General features: G+C 36.6%; 1 pseudogene; it reads right to left on the bottom strand.

The window, feature by feature from the left end:
* Positions 1-8,333: 8,333 nt before the first annotated feature.
* The window catches only part of LOC149192042 (uncharacterized), a 121,576-nt pseudogene continuing 117,279 nt past the window's right edge, over positions 8,334-12,630 (bottom strand).

The following is a 12,630-nucleotide window of genomic DNA, read 5'->3' as shown; positions in this document are numbered from 1 at the left end:
GATTTCTGACTTAGATTCAAAACGTGCATCTGGTTTGGAAGGCTTCAACTCAGCCACCAGTGACTACTTGGCTCGACACTCACTTGTGTTGTGAGTGGGGATCTTATGGAACTCACAACATTTCCCTGTGTCTTTCTTTATCTTTGGGGTTTTCTTCTTTGCTTTTAGCTCCAACAGGTTATAGGTTAGGTCACCCTGCCTTATATTTTTCCTTTGTTATGTAGTTTAGGGGTGCATTCCCCTTACTTTAGATTCACAGATCGAACATCTCGTTTCCTTTTTTTAAGTTTATGCTCAATCTTGAGAGCGTATTGATAGGCAACACCAGTGAGCAGATGCACATGAAATCCATATCATCCTAGATGTACTTGTGTAGACAACCATAGTACTTGAGTACCAAATCCAACTCGAAATCCTTGATACCCAGCTTCATGTAAAGGGTATGAAAATATTTGTGAACTCTGGAACTTCTTGGTCCCTTTCGTGCCGCAGCACGGTCCAATTTATGTATTTATCTTCATAGCTCTCGACAAGGTAATATTGTTCCTTGATGACGTCTGTGAAATAATTCCAAGTGGGTGCGTCTAAAAATAGTGAGGATTTTGTCTCGTCCTTTGGTTCATAGTAGATTTCCCACTAGTCCTTGACATGGGGGTTGGCTTTGAGGATTGAAAAAGTAATGTTTTCTCGATTGGTAAAGTCATGAACCAAAAAATATCCTTCCAATAGATTTAACCATATATCTATGATGTTTACATATATCTAGCCTTCAAATATGGGAATGCCAAAGTTAACTTGTACCTTAAAAGAAGTGGTGCCTCTAGAGTGGTTGATGGATGAAGATGCATCGCCTACGGGTAGCCACCGAAGGATCTAGGAAAAGTTATCCATCATCGCATTCCTCTATCACTCAAGGGCTTCCTCGAGCAATATTTTAAAATGATCTCTTGCTCCCTTGTCTTTCTTTTCTTCTTCCATGGGAGGTCGTCGGAGGTGTTAGGGTTTGTGAGGTTGGTCTTGCAAAGTTTCAACCAAATTGAGCCCTAACTCCTTATACCTTGACCTCATTGGGGACATGCAAAGAAAAAAAAGAAAGAGCAGACCTCTCTAATACTACTGATCCAAATGTATGCAGGAACACAACAAAATACACATACGAACATAAACACAAAGATGCAACAAAAATAAAACATAATTTCATTAACATCAAAGAACTTAAATATGCTTACATATAAAATGGAAATAAACTAGCTCGGGTGATGGTAGATTATCTATGAGAAGAGATGTGGTGGCTACATGCCTCTAAACTATGTTACAATGAGGCTTAAGGGCCTTTTTATTATTGAACAATAAAGGAAAACCCTAACCCCAAGAGATGAAACACCAAGAGTTTGTGGACCTCTTTGGGGTTAGTTGGAAAGCCAACTTCTTAGGCTTGTAACTTGGTCATATGATCTCCATTTGGTGCGTACGATACCTCATTGGAAAGATATCTCTAAGGACTACTGCAAAACACAAAAAATTGTCATTTAGAGGGTCAAAACAGCTCTGGATGTTCAATACCCAAAAAACTAATGAAAATAGTAAATGCTGTTATGATCAAGGAAACAGATGAAACCGACTGGAGGTCTAGGTGGGATAGACTAGTGGCCACCAATATCCACATGGATAATCAACGCTCCCTTTTTGTTTTGCAGTGTGGAATAGCCTCCTATCATGGATCCTAACTCCGGCGATTGAAGTAGAGACTAATGCCTACGGGTTTTGGTCTAATGGAAAAATTGGCAACTAGGGCCAAACTCCATATGGGTCATCTTATTAATGGAAGCTGATATTTTTCTTGGATCCCTCTCATCGAGAGGTGTAGGATTGATCTAAATATCATCCGATTCTGACAAGTATTCATCGACATATGAATTTATTTGTGTTATGGGACAATTCGTCAAGGTTGGCCAACAACCAAATAAACCCCACCTGTGCTCAACGTTTTAGTATAAATAGAGGTGGCCTTCAAGTCATTTTCAACACATCTGGGATCTCTTCCTCTCTACTTATCTTTGGGTTTTAGTAGGAGGAGATATCCTAAGGAATAAGTCTACCCTAATCTAGAGAGAAGAAGTCAGAACTGTCGGAACTGCCAGAACTGTCGGGAACTATCGGAAATGTCGGGAACTGTCGGAACTGTCGGAACTACCAAAACTTTCAGAATTGTCGGAACTGCCCGGAACTACCGAAACTTCCGGGAACTGTCGGAACTGTCAGGAACTGCCGGGAACAGTGGGAACTGCCAAAACTGTCGTGAACTGTCAGAAATGTCGGGAACAGTTGGAACTGTCGGAACTGCCAAGAACTGTCGAAGCATCTGTCTTTAAAGGAGAGCAGCATGCAAGGGACATCTAACTAATATTGGGACAGTTGTATGGTACTTAGCAACAAATACACCAAGCATGCAATGTTATAGCTAGCATGCAAGGGATAGCTAGCATGCAATAGCAAGCACGCTAAGGAAACAAGCATTCTAAGGACAACAAGCATGTTAGGGAAAACAAGCAAGCAAGGGACAACAAGTAAGCAAGGTGTAGCCACAGCATAGGTCAGTACGGTAACATGGTGTAGCAATGGCACATAATGTAGTGCAGTGATGGGTACAATCATGATTAATGAAGCGTGATGAGATGCAGTAGAGTGATGATGGATGCAGCATGGTGCAGTGCGGTGAGGCGCAGCATGATGACGAAATGAAGCACAACAATAGGTGAAGGAGTCACCTTGGAGAATCAGTTGAAGCATCATGTCTTCAACTGATATCATGTAGCATCTTCTTAGAGATGATCTATGCTCTTATCTAGATAAGTCAAAGTGTTGACTTCTTTTGTAAACATACTATCTCTCACTCTCTCTATTGAACTATTGAATAACATATAAGAAGAATTGATCAAGGGTTTCCCCACATTGGGGTTTGTCCCTAGCTAGCACCACATCTTGTGTCCTCTTGTCTTGGCTTGTCTTCTGTGATTTATGTTTATGTTCTATCTGCAGTTTACTTTAATGCTGATGTGATTGCTAATTTGGAAAAGATATTGAGCTAACTGTGAAAATTGAAATAAATTTCTCTAAGCATAGAACATACCTAAAATTAACATGGTTGCAGAGCTGAGGTGAAGACAATGCCCAAGCAAGAGTGAAAGAGCAATCACCGGAGACAGTTGGGAAAGGACAAAAGGATAAGTGGATTCCTCATCCCTCTTCAAATTCACCGAGGGTGAAGTTGAAGAAGAGAATATTATCAGAATGGCGCAGCGGAAGTTTCTGATGGCCTACCTAAAGATCACTTCATTGGGAAGTTTGGATCTAAGGGTGGAAGGAAAGGCAGATACCTTGGTTGCAATAAGTTCGGCCATTATGTGAAAGAGTGTTTGAATGGTAGAGACACATATCTTAATGAAGATAACAATCATTCCAGGGACATTTTCAATGATCAAAGGAATGACAGGTAATGCAGGTTATCAAGGAAATGGCCGACTCTTCAAAGAAAGCAAGGAACCCCATGTATGAAGAATCAAATGTTGTTTTTGATAAGATAAAGAAGTGTTATCTTGTATTGGCCCTCTCCTTCAAATTCTTTGGGAATCTGGCTTATTGATTATAGTGCTTCAAGGCAATTCATTGTAACAGTAAAAAAATAAATTAATTTCTTAATAGAAAAATATGTTGACAAATAATTTTATATCTATGTTACCTGTGATCAAGGTTTGCCAGATGACAACAAGGTTGTGGGGACGACTCTCCACCCAACTGTAGGCTAAATTGTGCAAGGATTCTGCTACAATTGGCCACCCCCAAGCCTCAATCAACGTACTACTGCCAGTGCTCCTAAGTCTTAGTATACCATTCTCCCAAGAGAATGAAAGATAGAATCTCGGAATGATAGAATACCTCCCATCCTCCTCGCCATCTATTAAATAGAACAAAACATTGGAAGGGGAACCACATCCACACACTCCATGTGTCTGCATGCAACTTTTTTTCTTGTTTTATTTCTTTACTTTTCTTTTGATTTTTAGCTTTCTTGTTTTATTTCCTTCTTTTTGATAGTTTTCTTGTTTTATTTCTATTTATTCTTATTTAGAGCTTTAATATGGTTATTACTATTTTTATTATTTATTTCTTTTTATATAATTTTTAATATCATTTATTATTTAACAGTTATGATTTATTATTTTTATTATTTATTATTAAGTGATTTATTTATTATTATTCATTATTTTTATTATTAATTATTATTTTTGTATTATTTTTATTATTTATTATTAATTATTAATTATTAATTATTATTTTTATTTTTATTTTTATTTTTTATTATTTATTATTAAGGGGAGGGATATTACATACTCTCCCACTTTAAGGAACTTCGTCCCGAAGTTAAGTTTTTAGCGTCGAAAGTCCCCAACAGTGCTCTTTCACTCTATGGATATTGCCTTGGGTCTAGGCCTGAGTTAGCATCCATACCTCTACAGTGAAGGATACTTGAAAAAAATAACAAAAAGAAGTTGTATGAGTCTATTTCATTGTACTCTTGGCTGACAATATTTCATATTTCAGTTTAGAACATTAGTTGTCCAATTCTGGTCCAGAAAACTCATGCGTTTAGTTTCAGCTATAAGTTCTCCAATTTTTAGCGTAGATTTCAGTTACAGGGCTCTCTTTTAATCATAACAGCATTTTTTTAGATAGTTTATTAGCAGTTATCAGCTTAAGTTCATAATATATACACTCTTCCTAAATAAATATTTTAGCACTAAGCTATATTCATGGCATTTGCCAATAAGTAATTTGTATGTCGTTCATATTTCCTACTCATGTAAATTTCTCATAAATCTCAAAATACATAAGTAGGCAAATAGGTAGTAATGCATGACTCATTGAAGTGTGCACAAAGATTAACCCAGGCTAACCAGAACTAAGATCAAATCAACTATTATATGTACAAAACAATCAGGTAAAATATGTATGTTCCATTTCTCATCGTTTTTCACGATGCTTTGCTTTTAAAACATTGTTTGCCAAGATGATGCTTGCAACTTTCTACCACCAAAACTACCATAACGTCATGGCTATGAGTCATCCCAGTGATATATTCACAATCTACTATGAGTTCAGCACCCATAGCCACAAATATGCTATGAATGCCAGTTGAATGCATGTAACAAGTTTTCAACAGCTCAGAAATGTTATTCCTCTGTGGATGCACATCACAAATGCTTAATAGGGGCAGGTCTTTCTTGGTGGTGCCTTTTAAATTCTATATCTCTATCATTAAAATCACATGGAAGTCATTTACTCGGCAGGCTTCATGGACTTCCAGTTATTGGGGAATAAAAGGGAGCTGCTATGAAATTTCCATTCATCATATCACATATACACAAAATAGTGCAAGCAAGAATCTATGTATCTAAATAACATTTCTTTTCTTCTAGAAACTGGTAGAAATTAACTAAGAGTATTGAAGCAAACGAAATGTGACCAATATATATAACATATCTAAAGATACAAGGATTAAGGTCTTTTTCTTTTATCTTTTTCAATTCAATAGTTCTTTGAATGTGGGAAATCATCGAATCCATTCAAACTTCATCATAATCAAATTTAGCAACTATGATACCATGGAATAACATATGAACAAATTTCAACGCATATTAGTTTTCATGGACACTTCATGCTCACTAATTTACCATTCAAAAACAATCAACATGTCATTGATCAAATAATTCTTATTCCGTTCAACAACAAAAGTCAATTTTATAGTGCAATCAAGACTAGTACAATTTTTCAAACTTATAACTACTTCCAATGATACAATTTCTTTAGAGAATTCCAATCATTAAGCAGTTACACATGAAAATTTTTAACCATCAACTTCTTCAATAGAGCAATAAAGATCGCAGTAAACAATGTGACAAGAGACACCAAAATTTATTGGGACAAAATCCCACAAGGGGGGGAACTCAATAATATTTCCTTATGAGAGAGATTTCAATTCATTAACATGTACATCAGAATATTCCAGTCAAAATTCCAATATCGGACCTTAATAAATGCTAATTCAAATGAGTCAAATGTGAGAGGAAAGGAAATGCATTAGTCAAAGTCCAAGTCTGCAACAAAGGGTCAAATTTCAGCTCGAGGTAGTTGGTCAAAGGGGTTGAAATTTGGCTTGCAATTCCATAGTCAAGGTCTTAGTCAAAAAAATAGAAGTTGACCTACAATCAACCCTCGTTCAACGAGCCAAAAAAAGAGTAGATCTTTGGTCAACCACAGTCAATAAACCACAAAAAAATTTAGCCTCCGCATTTAGTCAAAAGTTAGGTCAAATAACAATAGAAAATCCCAAGTCAACATTGATCACATACATTGCCTTTTGTGTGAAAAATGACAAATTGAATCATGCTCAAGGGATCTATTCTATAATGCACAACAATGGGAAGAAGTGGAATTGTTGATATGTTAAAAGGCAACAATTGAATGAAGTGAAAATATATTAACCCACTTACATTCAATTAAATTAGGCTAATAATTCCTCATTTCATCACATACAAACTTTGCACATACATAATAATAAACCATTTAATAATTACAGCACAAATTTATAAAAGATCAAATTATAAGACAACTTAGAAAATATGTGGACTGAAAAATAGAATAAGACTTGAGACGATCCTAAGGGAACATGCCAAAGTTTATCATTTTGAGAATCAATCCAAGTGCTCTCTCTCAAACTCAATCTAAAATCCAAGCATGTCTTTGTCTTCAACTTAACTTCCACAAACGTGCATTCACAAGTTAAATCACAACATTAACCACATCACAATGTTACTTTCTTAACAGCATTTAATTTCATTTGTAAACAACATTCAGCACTATACACAATTATAATACACCACAATATGCATCAATTTTCTCTTGAGATATGATGACCAGTGCTTCTAGCAAAATCCCATGTTGTATAAAGATTGAAGAATTGTTAGAGATGAGGGAAGTGAACCTCTAGTTCTATTTGTACAAATTATAGAGCTTACCACTAATAATACTAATAATAGGGCATAGCACATAGTACAACAATTGGTATTTCATTTTTTAGTTGAAAGTGACTCATACGTCTTTATCCAGAAACTTAATCATTAGTTTTTATTATCATGGACATGGCAGTATGCATATTACATGACATCTGTCTATTGTTTTTCAAGACAACTTTCAATTTTGGGAAATTTCATAGATCTATAAATGACAAAATTGTTGATACACCAACTACAATTGAAGCAAATTTGGGATGGAATGCTCAGAAAATTCCAATCAAACTAATAGCTTTTTTAATATCATTAATTCCCATTGCATTAGATTATCATCCCAGATTAATTGGACACCCAAAACTGTATGATTAATGACATGACATGATCAATATCACCCAACCTACGATTACAATATCATAAGTTTTGGGTCTCACATGCTTTTCCACAAAGAAAGGGCCTCCTTCGACAACTTGTCATGCGAGTTTATTCTCTGAAAATATGATTAAAGGAGATACCTTTAAACTGATTTTTTTTTACGTCCATAACTCTGTTCATAACGTTTTTATAGTCAGATTCTGAATTCTACTTTTCTGATTTGCCTAATTCAAGAGCAGCTTTAAGTCTCAAGCTTACCCAAGCCAAAAAGATATTCACAAAATCTTCTATTATTACTAATTCATGTGGATCTATTTGTTCTTAGTACACTAATTTGAGGTGATATTCAATGGAAATTAGGTGGTTTGATTGTATCCTCTCCAATTGAAATGCATTTATGAATTATATGTAATTTGATTCATATGCATACAATAGTTGTTCATATTATGCTTTCAGAACAAGTTTTCAAAATCGTCGGCTGCTGAACCTTTAGAACAGTGGTGTATAAGGAATGGATCATTTGTCCTAAACAGGCTACAGTTGCAATTATGTTGGGATGTTTTAAGCTTGCACTGCTAGACTAATTGCATTTCAATTTCAGCTCATAAATATCAAACATAATCTCTAGATAAGTTGTTATAGCAGTTCACTAAACAATTAAAAGATAAAATGGTGTTGTCTTTGGCTTCAAGTTCCAAAGTTTTTTGTTGAATCCATGCCTCCATTCAACCAACTATTCAAGCCTATCAATAAACACAAGCAATGTAAGGTAAACAGTGGTTTGCCTAGGGGAAGATTACTGTCAATCATTCTCTGTTGGTTGTTATAGGGTCCAATAGAATAAAGGTTTACATAACAATGTAGGAAAAGAAGCCTCAAATAAACAAGCAATTAGAAAATAAAATTGGCACAGCAATCTTGCAGAAGACAGTAGCTCAATACATTATGTGCTATCCAATATTGCACTTTAAAATAGAGTTCACATGTGAGCTTCAAACGGAGACTATTCCAGCTAAAAACCCAGAAAATATGCATTACATAAAGTATGGAAATGTTTGAAAAGATGAAACAGTTATTCTACCTTGCACACCTTATCTCTGCCACTATACTAAATGCATTTAATGGATGTGGAACCAAGGCCATGTCATCCATTCTATTTGTACATGGTAATATGAATCACAGTTTTCAAGCCTTTTTGAGAGTATTTTGTCCCTAAGTGATGGCCTATAAACAGAATAGTCCTTGCCTCCTTTACAACTACATACCTGTTGTTATATCTACTGCATACAATTACTGAAAGACCGCTATCAGAAACATATAAATATCTACTGCATATAATTACCGAGATAGAAGCAAAGCCACGTCATCGTCCATTTGCAATTTTATCACGTAACGCTGCTTTCTAGGAAACTCTATGACGGTTTGGCCTTGATGCAATGACTTACCAAGCATTAAAGCAGTCCAGTTACAAGACAAAGCAAGTGTCACCAAACCAGAGATTAACCTCGTAATTCCCACACAAGTTCGTACGTCAGAACTGTAAAGACAGTTCCTGCAGATTGCGGTAGTGAGTGGCCAGAGACTGGAGGGCCAGGGTAATGTCGACGGACGGCTCAAGCTCGAGTGTGAACTTCAGAAGCGTTGGACAATTCTCACCTATTTTTATCAAACCAGATGGAGTGAATCGGAAACGACCCTTTAAACCCAATTCTTGGATATTGTCACAGTTTTTAAGGCTTTCCAGGGCATTATCCGACAATTCATGAGATTGATAGCGTTAAGCCCTTTACAAACACTAGTCAACGCCTCAATACCTGAATCTTGCAGATTGGGTATGGAAGTCAAGGCAACATCCTCCAGCATAGTACAATTTTTCACAAACCCTACAAACCCCATGTTTGAAATGCATTCATGTGGTTGGTCAGGGTTCCCTAATGATAAAGTAACTAGGTTTTTAAGGCATTCGGAGGCCAACTAAAGATCTTGGTCTTGCAATTGATCCATGCACTCAGAGAGATTTAAGTGCTTGACATGTTTGAAGCGAGAAATGAGAGAAAATATTAAAATTCTTTACAGCGATTTTATAAAAAATAAAACGATAACTTTTCTCTCAAAAGAAATTGATTTTCCTCTAAATTAAAAAAACTCAAAGAAATTGACGTCAAAGCTCAACGATGAAAATTATGCACTAGGTAAAGTGAATAATAGCCTCAGAAATTAAATTATAGATTCCAATGCTCTGAATAATTTATTTCTCAAAATCCACTTCAAATAGAAATATTGACGGCTTCCCAAAAGAAATCGATAAATCATTTAGATCGAATTTTTCTATATTAAAATGTTTATAGGCCGTATGTAACAGTAAAAAAATAAATTAATTTCTTAATAGAAAAATATGCTGACAAATAATTGTATATCTATGTTACCTGTGATCAAGGTTTGCCAGATGAAAACAAGGTTGTGGGGACGACTCTCCACCCAACAGTAGGCTCAATTGTGCAAGGATTCTGCTACAATTGGCCACCCCCAAGCCTCAATCAACGTACTACTGCCAGTGCTCCTAAGTCTTAGTATACCATTCTCCCAAGAGAATGAAAGATAGAATCTCGGAATGATAGAATACCTCCCATCCTCCTCACCATCTATTAAATAGAACAAAGCATTGGAAGGGGAACCACATGCACACACTCCATGTGTCTGCATGCAACTTTTTTTCTTGTTTTATTTCTTTACTTTTCCTTTGATTTTTAGCTTTCTTGTTTTATTTCCTTCTTTTTGATAGTTTTCTTGTTTTATTTCTATTTATTCTTATTTAGAGCTTTAATATGGTTATTACTATTTTTATTTTTATTATTTTTATTATTTATTCTTTTTATATAATTTTTAATATCATTTATTATTTAACAGTTATGATTTATTATTTTTATTATTTATTATTAAGTGATTTATTTATTATTATTCATTATTTTTATTATTAATTATTATTTTTGTATTATTTTTATTATTTATTATTTATTATTAAGGGGAGGGATATTACATTCATTAGATAGTAGGGTGCACTCTCTAATTTGGTAGAGATGGAAAAAATCGTGGGATTATACTTGGATCCGATGCCACCTATGCCAGAAATGGTGTAGGGAATGTTACCCATCAATTGAATGAGGGTAACTCGATTCATTTAGAGAATCTCTTTTATGTACCTGATCACAAGAAGAACCTTGTGTCCATTTCGGCAATGGAAGTCAAAGGTTACAGGGTGGCACTCATCGATGGAAAGGCACGTGTTTGAAAATAGAATTTTCAATTTTTTTGAGTTCAGGGTTGTATCAAGTTGCAGGAAGTCCACTGGGGACCATGTCCATTGACACATAGCACCAGAGGTCTATGAGTCAGATGGTGACAGGGATGCTTGAATTCAAAAAGAGCATGAAAGTACATGTCTGAGATGTACCAAAGGAAAATCTTACAAGGGGACCATTCCCCTCATGTAGCAGGTCCACAGGTTCGGAATAATCTGAGGGGTTTGAGATCCATGATCAGGAATCTCACGTATGCAGGCGAAAGAAAGCCCTCTATGGCTTGAAGCAAAATTCACTGGGCGTAGTATGAGAGGATTGATAGCTGTCAGATGAAGCTGAAATTCACTAAGATTGAAGCCGATCCAAACCATTATTTGAAGGTTGTGGATGATAGACCTCTCATACCAGCACCTTCTTAGGACGACCTATTTCAAATAGGCGCAGACCCTCTCACTTGCAGAAGTAAGAGAGAGTTGGATTCCAGATGTGGAATGGTAAACTGCAAGCCCGTGACTACCTCAAGGATTTTAACTTTCAGAAGTTATATGGTGATGATGCCGGACCAAATTTGGGAAATGCCTCTGAGTTCCATAAACTCATTTACATTGATTTTCTTGGTGAACTTACATCTGGACATATGTTTTGCAATTAGCATGGTGAGCTCATATTTGGTTGAGCCTAACTGGATTGGTGCTAAGAATCTTCTGAGATATCTTCGGGGCATAATCTCTCATGGATTGAGATACACTTCCGGAAATATGAAGTTGCATGATTATTCGAATGCTAATTGGGATGGCAGTGTGGAGGATCATTAGAGCACTTCTTAGCGTTAGTTCTCTTTGGGTTCTGCTTCGATATCATGGATGAGCAGGAAGCAAAAGTCGGTTGCTATAAGCACCACCAAGACCGAATACATAGCTACGAGTATGATCTCATATAAAGTTGCCTAGTTGTGGAAGCTCTTCAGTTAGCTATTTGTACACATGATGAATACCATTGTGATTCTCTGTGACAACAAGAGGGGGGATTCGATTATTGAGGAATCCTGTATTCGATGATTGCTCCATCAGATAGACATCAAATACTACCTTATTTGGGATATGGTAAGTTGATGAGCGAGGAGGCTCCATCACATTGAGACTAATGTATAGGTCGTAGACATTTTGTCAAAGCCTCGGGAAAGGTCAAATCTGTGAATTTCCCGAACGACTTGGAGTCGTTGAGAGACCTTCTTATAAGGGTCCTGCATATTGCATGCATTGAGCTCTGGGAGCCTTGGGGGGCTTGGGGTACTTAGTAGAGCAACATACGACCACATGGTGATTCACCCTCCCCTGGTGGTGTGCTATGTACAGGATGATAGGTTCAACCTTCCCCTGTGATACCCCGTGGCCACTGTGGAACATGATGATTAGTTCTCCTATGGGCGGGATGATTAGTTCTCTCATGGCAACTGTGAAACAGGATGATTAGTTCTCCTGTGGGCCGGGATGATTAGTTCTCCTGTGGCAACTGTGGAACAAATGATTAATTCTCTTGTGGGTCGGGATGATTAGTTATCCTGTGGCAACTGTGAAACAGGATGATTAGTTCTCTTGTGGGCCGGGATGATTAGTTCTCCTGTGGCAACTGTGGAACAAGATGATTTTTTCTCTTGTGGGCCAGGATCATTAGTTCTCCTATGGAAACTGTGAAACATGATGATTAGTTCTCCTGTGGGACGGGATGATTAGTTCTCCCATGGCGACTGTGGGTCAGGATGATTCATATTCCTGTGGATAGGATGATTAGTTCTCCTATCGAGGAATCCTACCCATGAAGTCTGGGACTCATGGGAAGTACCTCTCATCTGATCAATGAGCAGGGAAATGGGGTTAGGAACCATAGTA

The sequence above is a fragment of the Pinus tabuliformis genome, chromosome 2_2, assembly GCF_031772625.1.
Source record: "Pinus tabuliformis cultivar Carrire ecotype Pingquan chromosome 2_2, CPIR1, whole genome shotgun sequence".
Lineage (NCBI taxonomy): Eukaryota > Viridiplantae > Streptophyta > Pinopsida > Pinales > Pinaceae > Pinus > Pinus tabuliformis.
Note: the sequence above shows the minus strand (reverse complement) of the source record. Positions and strands in the feature narration are given on the sequence as shown.